The sequence below is a fragment of the Dipodomys spectabilis genome, unplaced genomic scaffold, assembly GCF_019054845.1.
Source record: "Dipodomys spectabilis isolate Male_0828 unplaced genomic scaffold, ASM1905484v1 ptg000148l, whole genome shotgun sequence".
Taxonomy (NCBI): Eukaryota; Metazoa; Chordata; class Mammalia; order Rodentia; family Heteromyidae; genus Dipodomys; species Dipodomys spectabilis.
Window position 1 is genome coordinate 5,700,509 of NW_024870825.1, and position 5,106 is coordinate 5,705,614.

The following is a 5,106-nucleotide window of genomic DNA, read 5'->3' on the forward strand; positions in this document are numbered from 1 at the left end:
TCCCAGTGTACAACAGACAAGAGAGACAACATCAAACTAAAAAGTTTCTGCACAACTAAAGACATATTTACAAAGCAAGAAAGACAGCCAACAAACTAGGAAAAGATCTTTACCAGCAATATATCAGACAAAGACTTAATGTCTAATATATACCAGGAGCTCAAGAAACTAACTCCTTCCAAACCTAATAAACCAATCACTAAATGGGCAAGGGAGCTAAGGAGACACTTCTTGGAAGAGGTAAGAATGGCAAAAAAAAAAACACATGAGGAAATGTTCACCATCCCTAGCTATAAGGAAATGCAAATCAAAACAACTTTAAGATTCCATTCCCAGTTAGATTGGAAAACATTGGCAGGGATGTGGGGAAAAAGTAAACCTACTACACTGTTGGTGGGAATCTAAATTAGTACCATCACTGTGGACAACCGTCAGGAGGTTCCTCAAAAAATTAAACATAGACCTTCCTTACAACACAGCCATACCACTCCTGGACATCTACCCTGAGCATCATGAGCCAGGATCTGATAAGAAAACCTGCACATCCATGTTCATTGCCGCACTATTTACAATAGCCAAGATATGGAAATAGTCCAGATGCTCCACAATAGATGAGTGGATACAAAAAGTGTAAATGGAATTTTACACAGCCATTAGAAAAAAAAAATAATGTCATCTGCAGGGCAATGGATGGAACTAGAACAAATCATATTAAGTGAAATAAGCCAAGCTCAGAGAAACATGTCTCTGACATGCAGAAATTAGATCTAAAATGCACTAAGATATGATAAATTATATAAGATTCTAGATACATACAGTGAGACCAAAAGAAGATATTCTTGGGAGAGAAACAAGTATAATGCCTAAGTACCTCTTCATATTTATATAAAATAATATACATGTACTGAAACAAACTTCAAGATATGGAAACAAGATATCTCTCTTTTTTACCTGTCTTTTGTTTTGTTTTGTTTTAGTTTTTGATGATTCTGTCTTCTGTTTTTTATGTATGGTGTATTCAAGATTACATCTTTGAGGGTTGGGGGCAGGGTACAGAACTCAAGGGAAAAAGGGTGAAAAAAAGCACTGGAGCTCACTGGACACTGATGAGAGGAGACAGGAGGGAGAGACTGGGAAAAAATGAGGGAACAGAAGACAGTGTGTGAAAGGAAATGTACTCATCACCTGACTCATGTAATTGTAATCCCTTGGTATATCACCTCTATAATAATAATAAAGTAAATTAATTTTAAAATACAGTAAATAAAACCCAAATATTCCATCTAATCCATTTATGCTCTTATACTTGTTTATCTAAGAATACCTCCCCAGTAAACTTTCTTCATACTTCTCTCAACATTTTCTTCCCAAGGAATCTGACCTACAATAGCTAGAGTTCAAGTAGGCCATCTTTCCTTGAAAGACTCTCTTTAACAACAAAAGATTTTATGACATGAGATTTGAAGGGTTTCAAAAACCAAAAGTCACATAGCTCCCTAATGTTGAATACACAATGAAAGAATTCAAACTTTTCTTTGAAAAACTCAAGGTAAAACTAAGCATTATTAGACCATAGAAATACCTATAATCTTTATCATTATAGCTCTTTCTTTAACAAGTGTTTCATTATGTTGTGAACATATTTCATATTCTTAAGAAATCAACATTATTGTTGAATTTTTATACCTTTCTTCTTGCATAAAATGATAAAAATGTATTACTTATATTTCAACTGGGTATTTTTGCAAGGAAATAGTTATAAATTCTTAAAACTTTATCAATATTTCCAGTTTGCTAGCTCATGTGCTTTCTACAATAGGAAAGATACTGAGCCAGTAACACAGACATTTTAGTTCTAGCTTTCTAATTTTGTATAATTCACTTTATTTATTGATTTATTTAACAAACACTTACTTTGTACCACTTTTGGTGTTTCAGAAATTGCTGTCAACTCTTAGCAATAAAAGCCAGCAAAAGCCAGCAATGGTGGCTCACACCTGTAAATCCTGGAAACTCAGAAGGCTGAGATATGAAGATCATAGTTCTAAGCCAACCTAGCCAGAAAATTCTGTAAGAGTCTAATTTCCAATTAACCACCAAAAAAGCAGAGTGGGGCTCAAATGATGGCACACCAGCGTTGAGTAGAAGAAGCCAAGTGAGAAGGTGAGACCCTGAGTTCAAGCCCAGGTATTGACAGCAAAGAAAGAAAGAAAAAAGATGAGCAAGACAAGCTGCTCCAATCTTCACAAAGCTTAGAACCTAATAATAAAAGCAATTATCAGGAAGTGGAAATCCAAGATGGTGATGCTCTCACAGGTAGTCCCACTATGTCTCTGACCAAACTAAGATCTAGGGTCACAACACACACTTTACCTCCAGAGACCCATTCCAATCAAACTCTAAATAGCTAAAAACTTTTCCTACTATACCTGGAACTCAAAAAATTAAAACCCCAACAACAAATCCTCAAAGAAACAACTGCCCAATAAATAAGTGGGCTAAAGATTTAAAGAGAAACTTCTCTGAAGAGGAAAGAAGGATGGCCAATAGACACATAAAGAAATGCTCAACCTCTCTAGCCATAAAAGAAATGCAAATCAAAACAACATTGAAAACAAAGGAGGAAGCTACAATACTTGATAAGAAATGTACTCATTGGCGCTGGGAAGGTGGCTCAGTGGTAGAGCGCTTGCCTTGCATGCATGAGACCCTGGGTTCGATTTCCCAGCAGCACATAAGCAAAAAGAAAAAAAGCCGGAAGTAGCACTGTGGCTCAAGTGGTAGAGTGCTAACCTTGAGCAGAATTGCTGAGGGACAGCGCCCAGGCCCAGAGTTCAGGTCCCACGACCGGACCCCCGAAAAAAAAAATGTACTCATTATCTTGCTTATGTAATTGTAACCCCTCTGTACAGTATTTTCACAATAAAAACAACAACAACATTGAGATACCACCTCACCCCAGTTAGAATGGCTATAATCAAGAACTCTAAAAACAATAGATGCTGGAGGGGATGTGGACAGAAGGGACCTTCCTGCATTGTTGGTGGGAGTGTAAACTTGTTCAACCACATTGGAAACTAGTATGGAGGTTCCTCAAAAGACTCCACATAGAGCTCCCCTATGACCCAGCAATCCCACTTTTGGACATTTACCCAAATGATCACAAACAAGACCACACTAAAGCTACCAGCACAACTATTTATTGCAGCATTATTTACCATAGCTAAGATATAGAACCAACCCAGATCTCCCTCAGTAGATGAATGGATCAAGAAACTGTGGTCAGTCAGATAAGGTGATGTTAGGGAAATGAACCGTAAGATATGTATTCAAATGTTTTTTTTTCTCTCATGTGATTGTTTCTAACACATTTATAAGATTATTTCTTTGTTGCTGAGATGTACAAGTCGTTGTCGAAAACAAATTTTACAACTTTGTGGGGGGGGCCCGGGGAGGATTGGGTGGGGGCGGGGGAGGATGGGAAGGGATGGGAAGGAGAAACAAAGGAGGAGGCTACAATGTTTGATAAGAAATGTACTCATTATCTTACCCATGTAATTGTAACCCCTCTGTACAGTATTTTCCCATTTAAAAAAAAAGAAGAAGAAACTGTGGTCATTCTTATTTCCTCTTCAGAGAAGTTTCTCCTTAAGTCTTTAGCCCACTTATTTATCAGACTGTTGTTTCTTTGAGAATTTGTTGTTGGAGGATTTAATTTTTTGAGTTCCAAGCAAATTTTAGATATGAGACCCTTGTCCATTGTATGTCTGGTGAAGAGTCTCCTAATCCGTGAGCTTTCTATTGATCTTACTACCTATGTCCTTTGTCATACAGAAGCTCTGCAGCTTCATGCAATCCCATTTGTTCAACCTTTCTTTGATTTGTTGTGTTTCCGGATCTCTATTAAAAAAAATTTTGTGTGTCTATCAACATTGAGATACCACCTCACCCCAGTTAGAATGGCTATAATCAAGAACTCTAATAACAACAGATGCTGGAGGGGAATTGGACAGAAGGGAACTTTACTGCATTGTTGGTGGGAGTGTAAACTTGTTCAACCACTATGGAAAGCAGTATGGAGGTTCCTCAAAAGACTCCACATAGAGCTCCCCTATAACCCGGCAATCCCACTTTGGGGCACTTAGCCAAATGATCACAAACAAGACCATACTAAAGCTACCAGCACGACTATGTTTATTGCAGCATTATTTACCATAGCTAAGATATGGAACCAACCCAGATGCCCCTCAGTAGATGAATGCATCAAGAAAATGTGGTATATATACACAATGGAATTCTATGCCTCCATCAGAAAGAATGATATTGCCCCATTTGTTAGGAAATGGAAAGACTTGGAAAAAAATTATATTAAGTGAAGTAAGCCAGGCCCAAAGAAACATAGGTTCCATGGTTTCCCTTATTTGCAATAACTAGTATATGGCTGATTCAAGCAGAAAAGTTCAGATAAGTTGATGTTAGGTTAAATGAACCCCAAGATAAGGATTCAAATGTTTTTTTTTTCAGGCAATTGTTTCTAACATATTTATAAGATGATTTCTATGTTGCTTTGTATGTCCCTCCCCCATGGTATAACCCCTGCTTTCACTGTATTTGATGTTGTTATAATTTGTGGAGGGGAAGGGCAAAAACAAATCGTTTAACAATGAGATGTACAAGTCATTATGTCGAAAAACGAACTTCACAACTTTGGTGGGGGGAGGGATGACTGGGTGGGGCGAGGTGAGGGGAGTATGGGAAGGGAAAGGAAGGGGAAACAAAGAGGAGGCAACAATGCTTGATAAGAAATGTACTCATTATCTTGTCCATGTAATTGTAACTCCTCTGCAAGGTATTCCCACAATAAAAATAAAATAAAGAAAATTTCGGCCTGTGCCAAGGAGACCTAGCGTTTCTCCTATTCCTTCCTGTAATGTTTTCAGGGTGTCTGCTTTGATTCTGAGGTCTTTGATCCATTTGGAGTTGATTCTGGTGCAGGGTGATATATAAGGATCTAGCTTTAGTTTCCTACAGGTGATTAACCCATTTTTCATCACCATTTTCTTCCATTCTATTTGTTAGCTCTCTTATCGAAGATTAGATGGCTTT

General features: G+C 37.6%; 1 non-coding gene across 1 annotated transcript; it reads left to right on the top strand.

Moving 5' to 3' along the window:
- The first annotated feature begins 2,660 nt into the window (after positions 1 to 2,660).
- On the top strand, positions 2,661 to 2,733 carry Trnaa-ugc. Its single transcript has one exon. It is a non-coding gene; the product is annotated as a tRNA-Ala (tRNA).
- Positions 2,734 to 5,106: the final 2,373 nt, after the last annotated feature.